The sequence below is a fragment of the Dermacentor variabilis genome, chromosome 10 (genome assembly GCF_050947875.1).
Source record: "Dermacentor variabilis isolate Ectoservices chromosome 10, ASM5094787v1, whole genome shotgun sequence".
Taxonomy (NCBI): domain Eukaryota; kingdom Metazoa; phylum Arthropoda; class Arachnida; order Ixodida; family Ixodidae; genus Dermacentor; species Dermacentor variabilis.
Genome location: NC_134577.1, coordinates 51,260,156 through 51,283,443, shown reverse-complemented (window position 1 = coordinate 51,283,443; position 23,288 = coordinate 51,260,156). Strand labels below are relative to the sequence as shown.

Sequence of the window (23,288 nt, the reverse complement as noted above, 5' to 3'; positions counted from 1 at the left end):
ATAAACGTTTATTTTTTTTCTCTATCCAGCGGAGAAAAGAGGTCAAGGCGAAAAGCTGCGCCTGTCGATACTGCTTGGTATCCTGTCGATATACTCGGACGACGTGAAAATAACGCCGATAAGGAAATGCAAGATTCCTTTAGTCACGTATCCACTACGCTGTAAAAAAATAAATGTAAAAAAACAGAAAAAACGTAAACATTTCTACTTTCACTAGTGAAAATTTACTACTGAAAATTTCAATCTATTTCATTTATTTCAATTTATTTACGTCAATTTTCTGCTCGTGGTCAAAGACAGAATTTTTCTTGATTTCGACAGAATTGGTTCCCACGCAGCAAAATGAAAAATTTCTCGTCAATACTGCGACCGAAATGAGATTTGTTCGTGTCTTTACTACGCTCAAGCAAGATTTGTGCGTAGCTTCACCAGCCGCGCAAGTGTAGGCAGATATATGTTGGATACACGATGTCAATTTGTTTTTAAAGCGATACTTTACTGGCGGCGAATTTGCGATTTCGCCGTGGCCGTGCTCCGAGGAAGCACATGACGTCACACCGCGTTCCTCGTCACACCGCGTTCCTCATCGTGGCGCTCGCCTCCGCTCGCTTCGTAAGCTGCGTCGCATGCCTGATATAACATGCCGGAGGATTGAAAAGGAGAGCTCGCGTGCGCCGCAACCACAGTTGAGGCGGCAGTATGGACGGCGACAATTCTGATAAGCAGGAGGAGGCCTGGAATCGACATCGGAACGAGATGGAGAGGAAACGAATCGTCCAGGAAACAGACTAACAGCGCGCCGAACGACTGGCTAAACGCCGCAACATGGATATAGACAACCAGACTAACCTGGACTTGCAATCAAGATTAACCAAGGCTAACCGTGCTACGCCCTAGCTTTTCGCTACGTATATCCTGGCATAGCCGAGCTAAGCCACTGCCAATATTTATAATATATAATTTTGCGAACAAGATAGAGACGCAATCAGGGCTAGTGCTGCCGCTCAAAGCGTGGCTACATAAACTCGCGGAGCGGCATACTTGAATGTGTCGCATAGTGCCTGGTATACTGGCGCCAGATGCCTTGTCAATGGTCACATCTGGTGTGTTCGATGTAGCGCGCTTGTCTGTACATTTATGGTCTGTTACAACGGCATCCCTGCTTTTGACTCTTTAGTATAACATGAAAGGTGCAGAAAGCTACTCTCTTATGAAATAAACTATCTAATCTTTCTTTTTTTTGTGTGTGTAATGTTACAGAAAAAACAATAAAGAGATTATTTTGGTAAAATAACAGAAAAATCAAACTACCAGAGAAAACAGAAGAGAACAGAAAATACATTGTTACAAGAACTGCCATACGTTTTCTATACCTTTCTTTTTTTCAGCAAACATTTTAAGTGTGTACCGCTGGATTAGTAAAAATCCCAAAGGGTACCGAAACTGATGACAATATGTGGGGTTTTATGACGCAAGGGCCAGGGTACTGAAAGTGATATTCCCAAGAGATTGATCAAAAAGATACGGTATCTGTGGTGGCCGGTGCCACATTCCACCCATAAATCTTCAAGCACGTCAATTTCGAAACTCCTCGTAGGCCCCATGTTTCAAATACGGACCTAATAATTGACAGAAGAAAAACATGGAAGTAACTGGTTTTCTCGTCACCTGTGGACAACAAAACAACAGAACGCCGCTTATACAATGTCAAGAGCACAACAGGGGCAACGACAACTAATACAACGACGACTACTGCAGCAACATGTAGTTGTAAAACGCACCGTGAGCAAGACCTATTATACTTAATTCCCGACCTACTAAACGTCATTTGAAAACTGCACCTATAGATGCGAAGCATTCTGCACCTCATAGCAGTCACTGTGCGGAAGTTATAAGTAGATGGGTTTTCATCTCGCCTCAATTCCGGGCCGTTCAATAATAATAAAACAAAAAGAACGCGTCCCATGCGCTGGGACCGAACCAGGCTCCCTCAGCAAAAGATCCCGACGTCTCATAGCGATAAGTTGCTTACAAACGCGAGAGTGCGCCAGTTTCACTCATATTGTACCGCCTCCAGTGTCGGCTCAAGTCGCAGCGGAACAGGCATATATTATCGTCTTCCTCTTGCTGCTGTCGTCACACGCGCGCTCATGACGTCATACGCAGAACTGCTCCCCTTGCACAAACACGGCGGCCCATCTAGTTCTGCGCTCAGAACCGCCAACGTTGCTGGTTAGCCAACTAACTGCAGATAACTTTTTTTTTTTTTGGTCAAGCTGGCGTTTACTGCAAAGCATCATTTTTGTAGCGCAAGAAAAATTCGGGAAATGAAAACACTAGTGAAAGGAAAGAGCAGGCCGAAAAACAGGCGACAGACAGCTGCAGAACGCAGCGCATAACATTCGATTCCCACAGCGCGCGAATTCTGCATATTTTTTAAAAAAATATGGATTTGCCAGTAGAAGCACATCTTGGCAGGCGCTAGTCCTGCAAAAAGGTGGGTAATTTCTTTTTTTTCTTTTTTAGGGACGAAAACCAAGCTGCAACAACAAAGGGACAAAACGAAACTGAAAGTTTCATTTCATTCCCCCCTCCCACTTTCAGCCTCTTCTTTGTGGCGTTTCAGACTATACAGTGCCCGGAGCATTTCCGCAGTCAACTGATACGACAGAAGAGCTCGCACTGGCTCCGCCGAAACGGACATAGGTAAATAAAGAGGACGTCCCGACTCACGGGACAGCCGCGCACGCAGGGGCCGGCCGCGAGCGAGCAGAAGAAAGCCGCACAGGCCGGCCGGCCTGGCCCTGTCGCCAAGAAAACAAAGCGGGCGGCGGTTCCAAAGCGAAGCAGGAGCGGGGAGAAGGCAAGCAGAATAGGGGGCCACGAAACGATTTCAGGTGCGACGAGCGTCGGTTTGCTACAGCCGACCGCCCCGTTCGCGCCGGGCGACGCGCAGCTCGCCTCAATAACGACAGCGACGGCGGTGTACGCACTTAGAGTGGATTTTCCTGCAAGATCTGTAGCCGATCCTGTTATACAATGTATATTCATGCGTCATTTGTACTGACCGAACGCGCTGCTTTGTAACACTGATTGTACATTTCACCTTACACATTTTCACTTATACGTTGTCGCTGTTTGTACATTACAGACACCAAAGTCTACGAACTTTATTTTATTACGTCCCCGTTGTCATAAATATGGGCGAGAACCTTGTCAGGCTGCTAAAAAAGCAGCTTCTAGTTCTTGTTCCAGCGTTCATTTTGTTGTAAATGATTGAATGCGAAATAAAGATTTATTTATTTATTTATTTATTTATTTATTTATTTATTTATTTATTTATTTATTTAAAGCTCCACTAGCGGGGAAAAATTTCATCGCATCGGGCAACAACAAATTTGGAAAGAGAGAAGTTTCTTAGTGGGCTCACAGAGCCATTTTCACGAGTTATCGCGGTGGCTCGGGGATCACGGGGTCACGTGTTCGACCACCGGCCCCTGTGGCCGCATACCGACTGCGCGAAATGCAAGAACGTTGGCGCATCGCGTTTTGAGCGCACGTCAGAGAACCCCGGGTTCATGGTCAAAGTGAATATGGGTACCTCCACAAGGGCTTCCATAACGGCCCAAGGTACAGCTTCGAGACGTTAACTCACACAGTGTATTATGTAACTGCGCAATGCTTTCAAAAAAAACGGAGAGATAGAGATAGAGCAACGAAAATTGGAAGATACATGCAAGCTCCTATATTATGCATGCATAAAGAACAGAGTCAGCGGAAAGCAAACACTTCAAACTCCCCAGATGGTCAAAATTAACTCGCAGCCATGGCAGAGCTAAGTGGGATAATGCCCAGATGAGTTGTACCGATCTAGGATTTTTGGGTTTGCTTAGAATTTGGTTTGCTAGAGGGTTTGCGACTAAGCCTTTCGCAAAAGTTCTGGTAGTCACTGTGGAGTCGCTGGCTATGGTATCGGCTGTTGTAGATAATACTTCCACGGCGATATGGGCGCTTTCTCGGCGTTTCTGTTTACGAGGCCCGGATCGAGACTTTCGCTAGTGTTTCATATGCAGTCGCCATTTGGTTTCTATTAGGGTATTCTGCCGCACCCACGTAGGCAACACCATCAAGGGCTTGTGCAGGACTCTGACTCCATGTCTTGATGAAAGTCAGGGCGATATTTCTGGGTATCGGGGTTTATTTACTTGGAGGTATTTCCGGATACTCCTGGAGATGGCCATCGGGGGGAGAAATGTCTGGTACCTAGCTGATTTAGTAGAGATCGTCCCGTCTCATTGGCGCCAGCCTTTCGTACTGTGCTGTGATGTAGCCTTCGATTAGTTCGGCTAGCGTACTGTGCACGCCCATGGTTATTATTTTTTTTATGTGGCTGCTTGCAGCGGTCATCTCATCGCTAGTTCGTCCATGACGTCTACTTCGATTGCCTCAGCCCTCTTATTTAGGTTGAGGTACGAAACAATGCAGTGGGCAGCGGGATACCACGCTGCACAGGCCCTGTTGTCCAATGCAAAGTCAAAGGCTCACGGCCGCCTCGGACACTCTAAAATGCCATACGAGAAATGTAAAGACGCTCGTGTACTTACACATAAGTGCACGTCAAAGAACCCTAGGTGGTGAAAATTAATCCGGAGTCCTCCAGATCAGATCGATATTGTGACATATAATAGCCAAGAACTATTCCATTAATTAAAACTAATTATTTCATTAATTAATTAACTTAGGAAGTTGCCATCGATCAGACAAAGGCACGAAAGGCCTCCCTATGCAATGCAACGTTCTTTCGTGAGTCACTTACGGGCCTCGAGATAAACACCTCAAGGAACTCATTAGCGTCTACGCACGCCCTACTACTATTTGCAAACGTTCAACCCGCAGTGCCTTTATCCGCCTGCTGGCGCGGACAGCCTGATAAACGCCCCACCGCACACACGAAAGGTTGCACAGGTGGTGGAAGGGCGCTTAAAAGCGCGGTTGCGCTCTTGAAAAACAACCGGTGCACTGGGTGGAGAAGGCCAAGCAGGGCTTTACTTGAGCCCGATCCCTGAGCAGCCTTCCCCTTTCCCCTTTCAATAAAGTTTACCACCACCAGCAAAACGCCGCGCTAGGCTCTTTTCATGCAACTCCGCTCTAAACAACCTCACCCCCCCCCCCCTCCATCGTGTTCTTTTCTTTTCACCACTACGACAACCGAGAGAGTGTGGGTGGAAATAGCAAAAAGACAAAGAAAACCCGAAAAAAAATCGATAACAAGAAATAACGTAGGCTTGCTCGCAAGAGGAGTTATCATAGAGGAAAAAAACGCAGCGGGAAGCACATGTCGTCCTCTGCAATCCCGGGACTCCCTACACGCGACGGACTGGAAGCAGCGGCAGGAAAACGCGCAAACGAAACAACGTCCCACGTGTCGACTCATGGCCAGCACGGTGAAATGGGCAGTGGCATTGCTTAGCAACGCTGAAAAAAAACGAAAAATAAAAACGAAAGAAAGAAAAGCTCTCGCCACGACGCCAGCGTTTTCCAGCGACGTGTCGTTCTTGATTTTGTTTCGTTTGCTCGTCTTTTTGCGTCTCAGATTTATAGCTTGGATCGAGACAAAAGAAAAAGAAAAAAATAGGAAGACACTGTGGAGTTTCTCCGGATTAGTTTCGGCCGAAAACGAATCGTCTTGTGTCTAAATTGTCATAAGTGTCTTCTCGACCACGTATTGTCGACCAAAAAGTCAAATCTGAAAGTTGACAAGCAATCTGTCCAGGGAAAAAAAAAAACAAAAAGCAGAGTAGTACCTATATGTCCGACTGCACATGGGTAATTTTCACCAAGAAAAACATTACACGGCTTCGTGGCCCTCTTATACCTCCTCATATGTCTTCCTGTAAAGTGATCGGAAGCAACGTGCATACAAACGTACCTTAATACACTAAGCAGCGTGTGCCTCTTCATTCATCACCAATCAACGGATCACGGGTCAGATTTTGAGACGGCATTTCTCGTGACTGCAGCGCGAAGCACAGGACTTCCGTTGGATAGACATGTACATGTCCATATTCCATAATCGTACTGTTGAGAAGACTTGCGCCGTAAGGTGAAACGCCACGACGCTAAGGGCTGATTTACGCTCGAGCCGCCCATCGCCGCAAGCCGCACCACACGCTTGTGGTCGCGCGAAAAATTGCACGTATCCAGCACTTGTGCACAAATTACCATTTACGCTGTGTGCACAGTGAATACCTTATACATTGTAAAGCTAAATTTGTGCACAAGTGCTGGATACGTGCAATCTTCCGCGCGACCGCACCGCATGCTTGCGGTCGCGTGAAAAATTGCACGTATCCAGCACTTGTGCACAAATTACCATTTACACTGTGTGCACTGTGCATACCTTACACATTGTAAACCGAAATTTGTGCACAAGTGTTTGATACGTGCAATATTTCGCGCGACCGCACGCGTGCGGTGCGGCTTGCGGCGATGGGCGGCTCGAGCGTAAATCGGCCCCAATCACTGTAAACTTTGTGTAATCACCTCCCACTGCGACAGTGGATAGGCAGATGGGATAGGACGCGCAACTTCGCGTGGCTTCCGTTGCCGCTGCCTTTCCCGCTCCACTGCCGACGGCCCGGACAGGGCTCGGCTACACCGAGGTCGCCGGACTTCGCACGGAAAGCGCACTTCCCCGCCGAGCCCCGGGGGCCGCAGGCAATGCGCTCGCTTCTACACGGGAAGCTAGAGAAGACATCGCCACGTACAGCGTTTCTAAAATGTGGTGTAGTACACAGTTAGCCGCGAACTGCGGATCGGTCTTTCTTTCCTTTCTTTCTTTCTTTCTTTCTTTCTTTTCTTTCTTTCGTGTTTTCACGCGAATCAATTGTCTATAGCCTAGCTCACACGCGAGCTTAACCAATGCTCTCACCTCATCGTCGCTTTAGTTGATCACATTCATATTAATGGTCATAATGCGTTCTAAGAAGGCGCATCGCCTCCACGGTGGGTTCGTTTCGAACGCCGTTCCAAGGGAGTTGATGCGCTGTGTAAAAATTGCGGCGCATCAAATTAAGTCCCTATGCTAATATCACGACTGAAAAGCCGCAAAAAGCAATAAGTGCCGGGAGAAAAGGTATGCGATCAAATTAAAAAAAATAAAACGAGAGAAACAAGGTGCCGTGTTCTTAAAAGAACGACAGACAGCGCAATGAACGGGTCAATGCCTATGGCGTCAGTAGTCACGAACTTGCAAGGCGCTCACGAGTAAACGAAAAAAGAAAAAACGAAGAAAACTTTTGCGCTAGTTGTTGATTTCCTAAGTACATATAGACAGCTTAGCGCACAAAAAGCACAAACAATTAAGGGACACGTAAAACAGGACTGCGTTTTTTTTTTTTTTTTTTTGCTCGCGGCTCTCTTTATACCTCCGATTTTTTACAAATTTATTTTGAGGTCGTTAGCTTATACGTACGGTATATCACGACCGTATCAAGCCGGCACGCAATTAAGCCAAGGAAAAACATATACGGGTGGTGAGCTGTGGCTGAAATTGAAATGTAGAAATTCACGAAGCAGGAAATGAAAGTGAACGAAAAGACAAGTCGCCGACGGGGACCGAACGCACAACCTTCGCATGGCCAATATCGCAAAGGAAGAAAAAAGGAAAGAGAGAGAAGAACGTGTCCCTCTGTTTCTCTTCTCCTCGTCCATACAGTGCGGTAAATAGGGCGTCCCAGCTAACGTTAAGCAAGTTGTTCAAGGAAAATAATATGACCAAAAAAACATGGTTCAAGATACGATTTCGAGACCTATACTACGGTTTTCGGTAGTCAGAAAGCTGACGACCGAACATCGTAGGTCTTATAATTGTATATTGCCCATGTTTCTTAAATCCGTTTTCTCCCCCCCCCCCTTTTTTTTTTCATTGAACAGCTTGGCTAACGCTAGCTGGGACAAACGGTACCATAATCGCGAAAATACGGGGTCATGGCCCCTCTACAGATAGATTTCCAAAGTCGTCCACAAGAAGCCGCCAGGCAGGAACTGCACTACATCCGAGAAAGAGGTAGAAATCGCTGCAGAAGCAAACGATCGATAGAGTCGACAAGGCTTAAAGGTCGCTACATATCTACATCGCCAAGCGATACCGGAACCACCGCGTGAAAGCGCGGTATATTAGGTCAGAACTGCCGCACAGAGGCGCCGCAGATGAAAGGCGTGCGCCTTCGATCGCAGATGAGATAACGCACAGATTAGGCGAAAATTGGGGGACGCGGAGAACGCGCCGGCCCCGCGAGGGAAGCCCGGCTACAACCCAGGGGAAAATTTTTCCGTGTATACGCGTTGCGGCGGTGAAACGGTGCGACGTTCTTTGCAGGCGCCGCAGGTCGCTAGGGAAAGTTTTTACGTGCCGCAATATGGACAAGTCCTATCTCAGAAGATGTAGCGGTGAGGAAATACGAGTACTCGTCGCACTGGCTCATTGGCCAAGCCGTTTCTGCCGTCGAGCCCGAAGCCGCGGGCTCGAATCCCGGCGGCTACGTTTCCGCGGGGAGCGGAATGCAAAAACGCGGCTGCAGCCTGCTTTGGCCGGAGCACGTTAAAGAACCCAAGGCGCGGTGAAAATTACATTCCATCGAAAGAGCCAGGTTGGCTATGAGCAGGGAGTAATTAATGCCAAGATGGGCCCTTTCCTCTATTTCAAACTCCACTCCCGCCGGACGCGCTGATGATGTCGGAGTGACGCCATAGGTCGCGCCGTAATTGGGTCGTTCTTTCGTGCCGGGAAAGTTTGCTAGGGTCGTCAGGTTCAGTCACTGCTTCATTTCGAACGCCGTGTCAACTTCATTTCCTGACGATCAAATAAATAGCCCCCAGTAGACGTTGTCAAAAGGCATTGCGTCACGGAGGGGTGCTGCTCGAACTTCAAGGCGCAAGCGTCTGTTTTCCGATAACCTTTCTGGAAATGGGCAGCCCTGACAAGACGATTCTAGTACAAATGGCATACGCTTAAAAAACGCAGCGAGAACAGAAGAAAAAAAAAACATGCGCATGCTGTTTGTACAGGGTACTAGTTCATACATGTAGTTTCTGATCATACTTCAGGTCAGGTTACAGGTATGTTAGTGAAAATGGCCTAAATCCTATATAGTGGCACATACACGTCCCACATTTTTCTCCCCCACAAAATCTTCTCAACTTTCAGATTTCCATTGTCGTGAACATTATTAGCTAATCAAAAAAAAAAGATACACTCGATCGTACTGCTTTAGATACGAGGCGACCCGTCCTCCTGTTGTTTCCTTCACGGAGTTTTAACTAGGCAAGGTAGTCTTCCATACACTATCGTTTCGCAATAGCGGAAGCAAGCGTGCCCGCGCGTTCGAGGCTGCCTTCGAGATTACTATCGAGACTGAGCTGAGGACGCCATTGTGAGCAAGAAACACGCGGTGCGCGGACACGTGCACGGTTAACGGAGTAATAAAAAGCTTTAGATCAGGAAACGTATGCATTCACTGATCTAAAGCTTTTGTGGGTGCAGCTTGCAAGCTGCACCCAAGCGCTGTGGGGGGGGGGGGGGGGGGGGGGGGGGGCACAGTCGATTGTGGGTCCTTAGCGCCCTTTTTTGTGCTCGCTTTCGGAGATTCTGTCACGCCCGTTGGTTGCGTCCCCAAAACTCTACAATGACGCCTCTCGCGGTCGGCGAAGGAGGCTTTCTCAAGAAAATGTTCAACTGGAAAGCTAATGCACTGCTCCACAAGTAACTGCCGAGAAAGAATGCGTCACAACTGCCGCCACTCCTGTGAATTTTGTGTGGACGCGTCTTGAGCACCGGCTTGAGCATCGACTATTCCGCGATTTAAACACACGCCCAATGGTAAACAATTAGGGTGTTATTTATTTATTTATTCAGAAGAGCACATTTACTGAAGCCCGCCAAATTTGCCGCAAGAAGTAAACTATTGGCTCGTCTGCGCTGCCGGCCATGCAAAGAACTGCAGCTCTTCCTGCTTCAGGCAAACGGAACAGACTTCGGTGTGCTTAAGTGGACCGTTGAACACTCACACGGCCAACTCTCACATCGATGGCGCACGAAACATCCGGGTCAATAGACGCCGTGCGCAACGGAATCGAAGAAAGAAGCGGTAAAAGCGAGAAAACGAAACAAAGAAAGAGAATAGCAGGCAGTGCAGCTCCTTCAGTACAGAGGCAAACGTGCCGCACTGACGCACGAAAAGACGCGTGATCGACACGCGAAAACTCTCGGGGCGATATTCTGGATAGGCGCCGCTGCCACCACCGCAGAACAGAAAAGGAACTCTACAAAAGCGACGGGGTAGAAGTATAAAGCAAAAGAAAAAAAAACGAGGGAATGAAAAGAAAGAAAGCGGCGAAAAAGAAAGCAAAGCGGTATGAGAAGCAGGGGAGCGCGCGGTGCCCCTCATTTACGGCGCAAACGATCATCACGGGCGGCCCCGGATCGGAAGAGAGGAAGAAGGAAGAGGTAGGTAAGTAGGGGAAGGGGTTGTCCTTATTATCATGGCGGCCTGCTTGTTTGCGCAGGTCGTCGACGGCGGCGCCACTCTTTCCTCCTCGCCCGCCGCCCTTCCACGGACTGCTGGCCGTCCCGTCGATAGTTGCGTGCAGCGAGCTGGAGCGCTGAAGACGCGAAACAATAACCACATTGCGCCGGTGGAAACTACCGCAACTTTCACGTCTGAGCGTCCCGTTTATCCGCGGCTACGCCCGAATATAATGCAACCAGAAAAAAAAAATGGTATATCCCAGAAGCCGACGAAACAAACGGGCTACTGCTGGATGCGACGCGCTGGCGTTGATCTACATAGAAGGCGTTTGACCCCGTAGGAGGCGTAGCCAGGGGTCGCGCATGTAAACACCAATGAAAAGCAATCGGGGATCGGCGCCAGCTGCGCAAGAACGCCACTCTTTTTCCGTCATTATAGGCGGTTGAACCACCACCGGGTTAACGTACGAGAGCGCAAAGAATGAAAGAAGCCCATTGTGCGAAAATATGTAGTCTCTGAGAGGTACGTAAAACATGCGTCATTACTCTAGTCGTACGACTTGATTTTGTCAAAACAGTTCAGCGACCACCTGTCTGTGGTCATCGTACTTTAGTCGAACCCGAGAGGAAAACATTCTCACTGATTCGAACCGCACTGCTGGCACTATTCCTCGACGGTATATGATGGCAACGCCTTGTTTTATAACATTATTATAGTACATAAGTGCATTGCTTTACAATATGACACTACGCGCAGCAACGCAACGATCGGCTATACAGGGTAGTCAAGGCAGAGAGTCATCGCGTCCACATGCCACGATCTTTTCCATCTCTGTCTGCTCCTGTGCATAGACTTCTAGCCTTCTTGTACACTTGTGCATTCGTCTATATAAGAACTAACGAAAGACAAAGGGTAGCTGACAAGTCAATTTTGGTCTCTTCGCAGAACAATAAATCGGAGACAGCTGTTTATCCACAGTCTATGAACGTTAGTCATATAAGTCAAAACGGTGTTCACAGGCGGGACATTGAAGAGAAGTTAACACCGACTCCACAGAAAAAGAAAAGAACGTCTGTACGCAATATATTTTACGGTGTAGGCGAACGTCCTAAATCACACAGCCACTCACGCGCGCACAAAGTTCGCTAAACTCAAGGTGTGACAAAAGCTGACAGAGACGTCGTTTAAAATGGTGGCATAATACGTCAGAACCGATAACAAGGCACACATGGACTGATACACTGCGGAACCAATAACGCGAATCTATCCGGCCACAAGCAGCGCTACCGTGAACGACCAGACGAGCAGTAGCCAGGCCGAGACAAACCTAAACCAGAACTCAAATACGGCGCGCAACATTGCAAAGATGCAGACGGACAGTGCAATAAGTAACAGCAAATGCTAAGCTCAAAACAAACAAACTGAGAGATCCCTAGCCCCACCACGACGATGCAGTCCAGCTGCAACTGCACCGGCAGAGCTACACCACAGACGCGAAAAACAAATAATAAAATACCCGCCTTCCTTAGCATGAAACGCACGCTCAGTACCGAGCTAGCCTTCTCCGCAAAAACAGGAGCTTACCCGGCCAGGGAACAGAACAGAGACGACGACCGTTGCTAGAAGTAAGAAATCCCAACGACCGTCACTGCGCGCCTTCCAAACGACGTCAGCTCCGGGCACCCGCGCGCAGGAAGAAAAAAAAAGTTCCCCCAGTTGCACTGCACTGTACAAAATGCCACAGGCACCGAGGAGAGTCGCGCGGCAAAGGCAAAACGCGCGCTCCGCCGCCTCCGGCAGCCCCCTTCCCCTCCGTGGCCCCCCTCCTCCTTTCCTGTCCCGGCGGCCTAGAAGACGGTCTCTCGGCCGACCTTTCTCACCGACCGGCGGCAAACTTGACGCTGCATCGGCACACCGCCGGGGCGCACAGCTAGACCGACGGGGCCGGCCGCCGCACTTCCGGGTTGGGAAAGGGCGAGAGTACGGAGGAGGAGAGGGCCGGTTACATAACCGTTACGTGAGTCTCATACACTTGACCCTCCTGCCGACTCCGCAGCGCGCGGAGGGCGGGAAAGGAGGAAAGGCCCTGCCGCCGGCTCACCTGGAAGGATGGAGAGCGATCTCACAACGCAAGGAGAAGGAAAGCAGTGTTTCGCCGGCGATTTTCGGGCCCGCCAGTTCGGAACAACCGGCCCTTTCCCTACTGCCACCCCTCCCGTTTTTTTTTCCTTGCTCATTTATTTGGTTTTGTTTCTTTGTCGTTGCGTAAAGTCTTCGTCTTCGCTGGAACACCGATGTTGATGTTGTTTCGTCTTCTTTTTTTCTAGCTCTTCATTTCGAACGGCGGGACACACGCATCGAATAAGCTGCAGAGGTGGCGTGAGAAGCCCGATTTTTTGTTTCATTATTGTCATCTTCGACGTCAAAAATGGAACGCGGAAAGAGGAGCATATATCCGCTCCGACGAAAGCTAGAGAGCCACCCGCCTAGGACAAAGCCCGAGGAGGAACAGAACGCATAGGACAAGGGAAGAAATGCATTCGCACGAGGAACCAAAGCTCATTTCGTTCACAATGACAAAAGTGGAGAGGAACTACTCGATTACTTCGCGACTCGGTGCCAAGGAGCATCAATGAGAAGCCGATGCCGATTCGTGTACATCGCAAAGCACTCTCCTTCCGTACTTTGACGTTATTCTTTCCCACGTTCGCGTTCAACATGCCCATCACCGGGTTTGAAATGGAAATCTGACTAGAGCGGTGCGTAGATCACGCGGTGGCGATAGTGTCTCTGACGGACTGCATCGATGTACGCCGTGAACACAGATGTTTATTCAAAAGCGTGCCCTTTTTCCTCGGACAAGCCTCTCTTCCCGGCAATAGAGCGGACGCCACAAGCAACGGCCTCCTCACCACATGCGGCACCTACAGAACAGAAATCGTTGGAAGCAACGCGAACAGCTCGGAAATTGCCGTGAAACGCTGAGCGCGCAAGAACTTCCAACGGAAATGTGCCGCAAAGCAATAAGTGAGACGACAAAAAGAGGTAGGAATCGTGACGTAAATGTCACGTGGGTCCTGGTCCCTACGCGACCTGCATGCACAATGAGGGAATGGAAGAGAGAGCCCTCGATGATGGAAAGTGTGGCTCGCCTCCTCGCATCATTGCTTTAAAATATTTCACTTGTTTAAATCTTCGCTATTAATAAAGCGTATCTCAATTTTTTTTGCTATATAGCGACCTCTGGGCGGTGATTTACGACTTTTTCTATGACCAAGAATGTCTGGTGGATTCTGGTGATGGGGCTCTTTCAGTGTGAAATTTAATCGACGCCATTCATGTTATAACCAATAGTTCTGACGGATCCTGGTGACTGGGCTCTTTAATAAGCGTGCTAATAAACTCAATTAACGTCTTAACCGAAACTACCAACGGAGCTCGGTGACATGCGGACCTTTAACCGTAAAAATTGACGCGATGCGAGTTCCATATAACTAAAGCTTCAGACGGAGTTTGGTTATGGGGCCCTTAAGCGTGGAAATTGATGCGAGGCAAGTTATAACCCAAAAATTTCCGACAGAGCCTGGGGTTGAGGTTCCCTACAAGCGTGAAATTCGACGCAATTCATGTTAAGGTGTGCAAGTTCGCGCTCCTGAAACGCACTTTACCAATTCAGCATCCATCGCAGATCAAGGTGCGGTTGTATACGACGGAGACATGAAATAATGCAGCTAAGGCGAACAAGGGAAAAGGAAAAGTCTTACTTCTTGTAAAACTGTCATCTCCTCTTGTCGAAACACTGGAACAGCTCTCTTCGACATTGTTCGCCTTTAGTTCATTAAATTCAATTCTACACGTCAGCGCCACATAGCAAACTCAAACAAAAATGCCCAACGTATTCGCGCTTTATCACACGTTACCACAGAACCCCCATTTATGATTTTCCTATTGCAATATACAGTACGACAGAGATGTTTGTGCGGAATCGGTGGCTTGAGAAAGACTGCGTTCGCTGCCGCATCTGCGTGCGCGACGTGAAAGTAGTATACTGTCGAAGTTCGGAAAACCTACCGCGACGTGCAGAGGTGTACGTAAGATTTCCAGCATCGCGGATTTGCTGCTGCCCGAGCACTTTACTATGCGTAAGCGAGAAATCGCACGAGCGGCTTGGTTTATCTCGCCCGGCATTCCCGAGTGCGCGCCATCGCGTGATGTACGTGACATCTAGATGAAGCGGCCGCTTAAGCAGGTCATCGAAGGAAGGCACTTCGCCCTAATGGCCAGGCGACCGCCTACACCGAAGGGACCAGGTCACTACGCAGTCGCGAGCGCTCCCGGAACGGTTCCACCGGTCGCAAGTTGTCTGGTTAACTCGCGACCGGCGTTCAACTTGTAAACAATAAAGACGGCATTCAACGGACGCTTCGCGAAGAAATGTGTATATTTAAAAATTAGGTTACCAGGTTTAACGCGCAGAGTTTCCTGCAGAAACTACTAACGGGAACTCTGGCACTGGCGTCTGCGAGAACTGCAAGTATATTGCGGTTCACCCAGCACGGTAGTGATCGGCAGTATAACTTAAATCTGCCTAAGCTTCGTCCTTCTAGCTTCGGACAACCTTTATGACTTCGCTGTTTGATCAAATTTTTTAACGAAATGTTTCCTTGTGAAAGCAACGATTCGCAAAGAGTACGCATCTGCGCAGATACAAATAGCCTCTATGTGTTAAGAAAGCTATACGACTGTGTGGCCATTTGTAAAGATAAAGCGCAATAAACAACGTAACAATAACGTTTGAAGTTACAAGCACGGAGATTATAGGCAAATCCATGTACTAACCGCACCGTTATTTCCATGGTATACACAGTTGAACGATCGCAGCGCCAGAGTTCCCTCTAGTGATTTATGTAGGAAACTATATGGCTTTATCGTGGACTCCGAGATGCCAACAGCGCACCTTTGCTTCGAAAGGCACGCCCACGCTATCTCGGAGGCCACGACTTAACGTCCCCAAACTGCACAGTGGGTTATGAGGGGCGCCGTGGTGGACGACTACGGATCGATTTTGACCACGCCTGGGGTTCTTTAACGTGTCCCCCAATGCACTGTGCGAGAGCGTTTTTTTTTTTTTTTTCATTCCGTCCCTATCGGAATGCGGCCGACGAGGCCGGAATTCGAACCCGCAGCCTCGTGCTCAGAAAGGCAATGTCCTAGCTACTGACCTACCACGTCAGGTACAAACAAATCAGGCAGATAGGTTACTAATGCAGGTTTATAAGCACGCAAAAGAGCCATGCAGAAGAACGTAAGGGGGTGGTTGACTACCAGCAGAACGGAAAGGCTTATATGTTAAGAAAAAAAAGAACGTACAAAATGAAAACCAGACTGCGGAAAAGAGAAGAAAGAATACGGAAGTTCTGGTGCAATTATAGCCTTGGAACATTTTTTTTTTTTTTCGTGGCATTCCTTCCTACCCCGTGGCGAACTGCATTTTCTTTATTGCGAATCAATCTTAGTGTCATTACAGGCATTTTGCGGGAGGTAGGTATTCCTTGTCTCGCCTCATTTCGGACCTCTGCGATAAATTGAAATACGTGAAATACAGTGGAATCGAATCTCGGCCTCCGAGCAAAGCAGCCCATCTAACCTATTAGTAGGCCACGATGGCACACACACTCCTTTCGTGCCAAAGCCTCGTAAGCGCGAGTGTCAGCCGCGCCGCTACTCTCGACACCAGGCGCTGCCTTTTGGTGAGAGATCCTCACTGAGGAGTGCGGGAAACGCGTGGAGGAAAGAAACTGAAGAGAGGCTCTAGCACCTTCCGTGCGCTAGGAGACAATAGCGGAAGAAGTCATGTGGTATTGTTCCGCTGTAGCGGCCATGCTGTGGCACAATGGCGGTTTTGTTGTGGTGGCGTGTGCTCATGCGTGTACCACCCCGTATAGGTCTCGTACCGTGGCAAAGGCGTCGTGCGTTCAGGATTGTGTTAGCGTCCGTGTTTTATTCCGCTGCGTTATCTAGACCCTGCTCTCCTGGCCGTTGTTGTGGTCACGTGGGAATGGAAGAAGCAAAAAGCGTGAAACGAGCGCGCGTGCAACGCCGTACACCAAGCGCCACGCCACGGACGAAGGACGACCTGGGAATATATTTCCCGTCTTTGGCGAATTCATGCTAACGTGTCGCAGTGGTGTAACAGCCATATCGCCTTCCGGCGCCGGTTCTGGCGAAGGCGGAGGGTCCAGCGCGCAGGGTCCAATGCAAATGTGCTTACCGTACACCGTGAAAATTTCAACTGATATAGTCGAGGAGATGTTGCGCGAGGCACGCCCTGCAAGCGCGGTCAGGAAAGGACGCGACGCTCCACCACACCTCGAAGCACAAAGGGCGCTACGGCCGGTTTGTCGACACCGCGCAGAGAAGGCGCAGGCACCACAGATATGCGTCAACAAACGCGTGTTTATTAACCTAGGATGCAGGACAGCGCGACAGTCACGGCTTGTGCGCAAAGGCTCACGGACCAGCACGCGCGCCTGCACTGAACATGACATTACTCAAGATACTTATGTCATGCCATGCACATTAGGGGAGTATCGAATAGGGGCCTCAAAGGTTTAATTTGCGGCCACAAGAGATAAAAAAAAATAAGATAGAGTCAGCGCCACTGCGCATGCGCGAGATGCAAACGGGGTTTTGCGTCCGCGACCGTTTCAGTGAAATCCAAACTCGACGCAAAACTTTTGCGATAACAAACATGCCGTCACTCATCGAAGTGCAGGGCGGCTCTCGATGTGTTCGACCTCATTGATTCGCTAATACTATTTTTAACTATGCACCACACGCGATTCTGATCGAAGCGGTTCTTTTGCGAAACCCCGCTACCACCCGTAAACATCGAAAACGCTAATGTTTAATTCTAAAATGTGGCATCCTCCTTCAGAAAACTCCGTGGTACCATGGAGGTTCGATGAACACCAAAAAGCGCCAGCAAGACGGCACAGTGGCAATACATTGCCCTTCCGTCATAGAGAAAGCGCGAATGACGAACCGAACGGCTCCGACAGGCGTTTCTTACTATATAGCGAGAAACTATGCACGGGCCTCCGCTTCCTTTTATGATGATGATGATGGCTTGCTCTTGGTTTTGATTTCAATTTTAGTAGCTGCGAAGCATCGACGGAAGAAGGGATTCGCTCTTATGTATGCTGTGGCGCAGGCTCGGCGCGATTTTCCGCTAAATAGCCGTTTTGGCGCAGCATGGCGCAAAGGCCCGCTATCGGCGCAGTTTTGCGCAATTGGCGCAGCTGCTCCACCGTTGGTGCCGTCACAGACTAAAACCGCTGTGCTTCAGAATATGAAGCACAACTGCGAATCGGCCTGGTTGGAACAGATTGATTTTTTAAAAACTTTTTGTGCGCAAACAAACAGGGACGAAGAAGTGGAGCAACACAAGGACGAGCGTTGTTACGGCTGGCGTCTAGCACCTCGTGCAGAAAGGACTTTCACCCACCATGCCTCGTCGAAATGAAGCGCGACCTCCTAATTCGCCATGGTCATCTCGAGTGTTGTGTGTGTGTGTGTGTGTGTGTGTGTGTGTGTGTGTGTGTGTGTGTGTGTGTGTGTGTGTGTGTGTGTGTGTGTGTGTGTGTGTGCGTGCGTGCGCGTGCGTGCGTGCGTGCGTGCGTGCGTGCGACTTTAGAGGGACCCTTTCCTCGAACTGTCAAGCTCTACAGGGGAACTTCCGCGAACCAGCAACGCCCAAAAACGAAGGACAAGCGTCTGCAATTCCCGGACCTGATGGTATGACCGGAGGCGGGACGCCCTCCTCCTTGCAGCAGGCTCGGTATAACCGGAGGAGGAGGGGCCCTCTTTCCGCGAATCAGACTCTGATCCGGTCACGTTACGTCGACTGAAGCAAGATCCCTCCCACGATTGTAGAGTGCCTATTTAAGGGGCTCCGAAATGTGCTTTTTTGAGATCACTTCATTGTCTTCTCATCATCTTTCATCAACATTTGAATACACCGTGCAAGTTTCGCACTAGAAATCGTCTCGTCCTTGCCCGGTCGCCATGGTCTACCGCATGCCTGAAGCCCGCCGACAACGCCACGCTACCTAATAGTAACGTCGGTCGAGCTTCGATAGGCAGGCGTCGCTACAACTCGACCGCAGTACGGTCCCTGGAGTACGCAACATCGCTTGTGTTGCTCCTCTTCTTCGTCCGTTTGTTCGCGTACAAAAAGTTTTTTTTTTTTTAATGCTTCAGAATATGTTCGACAGCACAATGCAGGTCAGTGACAGCTGTGCAGTGTTCCTGCTTTTTGAAAGCGGACGATGCATTTGTGGCACGTAAACCAGCCCTGTGGAAGAATGGGAAGGAAGCAGCTGTTGTGAGTAATTAAGGGACGAACCCTCCTAACCCCAGACATCTGTGTGCTCTATATAGGGGCGCAGAGAAGTGAAGGTTAGTGAATGCGGCGCAAGGCTCAATAGAAGAATGTACGCCTGCGCGCACATCAAGCGGCTGGTGGCCGCACGTAGGCCCAATCGACGCGACAGTCGCACGCATGTACGTGCTTACTGCGGCACCACAGAACTTTGTTTCCGTGAAGCCTCATGTACCGTGAGAACAATATACTTCAGGCCGCAGTCGGCGTATTTAAATGCGTAACGACGTCCTCCTCTGCTGGCCTCTGCGCCGGCACGCCGTGGCTCGTCACATCTCCGCGGTGCTCAGCCGCCCACGGGACTTGTTCAAGGAAAGAAAAATGATTCCTGTAAGGCCACGACCAGCATAAGTGTTCGTTCTCACAAACTGCAGATGGGCAAGCCACAGGCGGCGATGTGCGATGCGTGTAGCGCGGGACCGGCCTCACAGTCTAACTTGCGGAGTTCATTACGAACTCCTTTCAACGCTATAAGGCATAATACTCGGGCGAAATGAATTAGGCAACGGTATCGCGATAGTGTGGACCGCGACTGAATCCGTTGGCCGGATCGCTGTATACGGCGCGCGCACATCACCGCAGCCCGGCGTGATTGCGCGGAGAAGGAGAGAAAGCCAACCATCGGCATTTGCTCGCGTCGAACGGCCCGAGTATATCAATTATGCCGCCCGCCTCGATCCCATACGATTGTCGCCACCGTCGTCTCACTGTTTTCGTCGTTGGCGTGCAGTTTCGTAATGCTTTGCGCAATCATAAACGAAGCTGGTTAGCAAAGTGTTTTGCGTAGCACCGATCCACACAGTGAGCGAAATCTGAAGTTGTTTTTTTTTTCTTTTTTCGAAGCTTTCTATGTGGAGCCTCCCGGACTCGGTTCCTAACCGAGGCGTGACTGCTGGGTGCTGCTGCTGTCTTGCACGAAAGCTCACACTTAAAACAAAAAAATAACATTAATTGCTGGTCCGATTTTTCTATCATAACAACGAAGACTATGGCTATTTTACATGATCACCGCGTGTGTCACACCGCGTAGCAAGGGTACGCAAGAGTACAGATATGCGCGCGCGCCAACGTCAAGGAAAACGTGCGGAAATGTGCGTTGTAACAAGATATTTGTTGCTTGTTTCATTCTTTTTTATTTTTGATATCGTTTTGTCCAGCAACCTTAGATTTCTTTTCTTGCTCTATTTCCTATTCTCTCTCTCTTTCGTTTGTTTTTTTGTTTTAAGCACTATTCTATAGCAAACAATTCCAACGCAACCATATTGCTCGTGCAGAAGAACGATCTCGGACACACACGCGTGTGAAATTGCTGCACCTGCCAAGGTCACACGAGCTTGCGAGCATCACAACTCGAAGTTCGTGCGCCGCGGGTATACGGGGGAGAAAAACAAAATCACGCGCGCGCGCCATCTGCACCGAATGCAAAACGGGAGAACGGTTGCTTACCTTGGCGCTACTGCCGCGCTCTCGGTGCGCGCTACAAGAAAGGTGCACAGTCGTTGGGGGGGGTCCGTGCTACATGAAGCTCGAGTGCCGTACCCGACTGCGCCGACCTGCGAGAGAAGGAAGTCGGATTAAGCACGTGAAATCTGAGAGAGAGAGAGAGAGAGAGAGAGAGAGAGAGAGAGAGAGAGAGACGACAGCAAAGAGAAATGTCAAATCGATTTATACTCGACAAGTATTCCGGCAAAATTCGATCTCCGTCAATCTCGCGGTGAACTGTTTTTTAGGAGAACAGAAAACGAAGGTCAAAAGTTGCGTTTTCTTGTTGTTGTTTTTCTTAATTTCGCGCCGGAACACTGGCCGCGAACTTCCGTATGCTTTCGGCAGTTGTGCATCGGCGGATTGAAAAAACAGCGCGGTTTCAAGGACGCGCACACGTATGACCTAGTTTATGACTAATTACAGTGGACGTTGGGGCCTTCGGAGCTGTAAATCGCTCAGACAGTTGACGTTGCGTCCACGCCAGAGCGCACGGGACCCGGACATTTGGCCTCTCTAACGACCACCGCCACGCTATTCGCGCAACGCGGCATGCCCATCGCATACACGCGCAACTTGGGTATTCCAAGAACGTATCGCAAGTAAACAGCAAGCACACCAGCCAGTAAGTACATCCGAAAATACGAGTGTGCTTGCGAGAGAAAGTTCAGTGATAACCGGAGAGGTTTGCTGAGCGTAAGGCTCGGTGCAATACTGCCGGTTCAATGTACGGCGTGATTAAAGCGAAAGAGAGGTGTAAAAAAAGAAAGAAGAAAAATATTGCGGGGCCAAAACCACTTTCTGATTATGAGGCACGCCGTAGTGGAGGACTCCGGAAATTTCGACCACTTGGGGGTTCTTTAACGTGCACCTAAATCTAAGTACGTGGGTTTCTTCGCATTTCGCCCCCATCGATATGCGGCCGCCGTGGCAGGGTTTCGATCCCGCGACCTCGTGCTCAGCAGCCCAACCCCGTAGTCACTGAGCAACCACGGCGGGTAAGAAATAAGAAACATACGCCCGCGTGCATTCACACACAAATTCACAAATGCAGGCAGCAGTGCGTGATTACCACGGAATTATTAAAACCTACAGTGGAGCTACGGCCGGGGCCCCAGCAATACACAAAACGTTCTGCATTTCTCTTCCCCCTGGTATAGGCGTAATGAACATCTGGTCCTAAAGCAATCGGGCAAAAGAGAAATGCTGTTCTTAAATAAATAAAAATAAACGGCAACTATTAGCAGGTAAGCGAATTTCTCAAGAAAAAGAAAACGCAATATCATATAGATATTCAAGTTCACTACTGCAGTAAAGCCACCAACCGAAACACGTCACAAGGTAGTCGTATACGGCAGATGGCCCGCACTATTCATGCACGGCCACAACTTCCTGCAGCGTTGTATTGGAGCCAATGTAGTCGTATACGGCAGATGGACCGCACTATTCATGCACGGCCAGAACTTCCTGCAGCGTTGTATTGGAGCCAATGCCCGCGGCTGCCGACTCGCAAATCACTCGCGCAGAAAGGCCTCGAAGTGCGAGTCATTCAGAATTTGCACAGGACGGCGGCAGCACACCGCGCACACAAGCGCACGCAAACAAACGTTGTTGGTTTGAGCAGTTCGTCGAAAGAGATTGTCGCAGATGCGCAAAAGGAAAACAAGAAATGCGAAAAGGGCCACGTACTGCCCAGCTTCAAAACAAAAGTGTGGCGAACGTGGAAACTCGCTGCTATACGAAGTAACTCTCGCAACACCGCCACGTAAACACCATCGTGCCTCGTCAAAGGAACGCTATACGTCGAGAAACAATAACTCGGTTCAGGCTAATATTCGCCAATTTCGCGGTCAGAGGCCGATTACTAGAAGAGGAAATGAAGATCAATGCTCCAACTTTATTTATTTGGTTAGGTAATAAAATAACGAAATGTCATTTATTTTAGCTTCGCACCGAAACACCGGAACGTCAGTGCGACGTCACGGATTCCTCTTCTTTTTTTACAGTTTCTATCTAGCTTTCTTTCCTTTGTTTTAATATAATGCAGCGCATCTTTCTTTACCGATAAGCAGTTCACTAGGCCTGAGCAGACGGCGTCAGAATTTATGAAGTCAATGCTGGCTGGTGCAGAAACGTCAAAGAGGCATCTCCACGTGTCGTTTTGTACTTTAATCTATATTGGCTTACGCAATGCCTGCTCTCGCAGTAAGAGTGGCATTTCTTTCTTTTTTTTCTCTCTCTCTATCTCTCTCTCTTTTTTCTTCTGCTGTTGTAGAAGCGTTTTGAGGTGGGACACTTTGGTTCGCGATCAATAATCTTTATATGATGTTTATATAAGCCCAGTAACCATATACAAACAAAGCAATAATCATCGCAGTGCAGTTTGGTGCGGCTCGCGGTCAGTGAGGGTTGGGACAACAGGCGGCGCGTTGCTGGAAAATTAACATATAAGGAAAAGAAACGTGATTTCCCAACAACCACAGTAACTACTATATATTGTATTGCATATATTGTACGGCGACGGGAAAGAACCAGACTGTGGCATCAAGTGCGAGTGACCTGCTCTTTACTGGGCGAACTTGTGCCCCGAAAAGGAAGCAACCAATCGAGCACAACGGGAGCTGCGAGCACGCGACCGTCGAAATCGGATCCGCGGGTCAGACGAAAGCGTAATCGCTGGCGTACTTTATTCGCGTCGCTCGCATGCAGTCTGACCACACAGGGTTCGGCGACAACACAGACAACGAATCAGCGATAGCGTTCGAGGGACTTCCGACACAGAAAGGCGCGTCTCGCATTGAGCGACAACTTTTCAACACTCGTTAGCCCGTGAA

The 23,288-nt window shown here is 49.1% G+C and overlaps 1 protein-coding gene across 2 annotated transcripts in view; it reads right to left on the bottom strand.

Annotated features, from left to right (window-relative positions):
- LOC142560538 (membralin) overlaps window positions 1–23,288 on the bottom strand; it is a 235,722-nt gene that overhangs the window by 156,960 nt on the left and 55,474 nt on the right. For both annotated transcript variants that reach the window (XM_075672718.1, XM_075672715.1), the window contains exon 2: window positions 20,419–20,525. The gene's annotated coding sequence lies outside the window, so the exon portion shown is untranslated. The remainder of the gene's footprint in view (window positions 1–20,418; window positions 20,526–23,288) is intronic.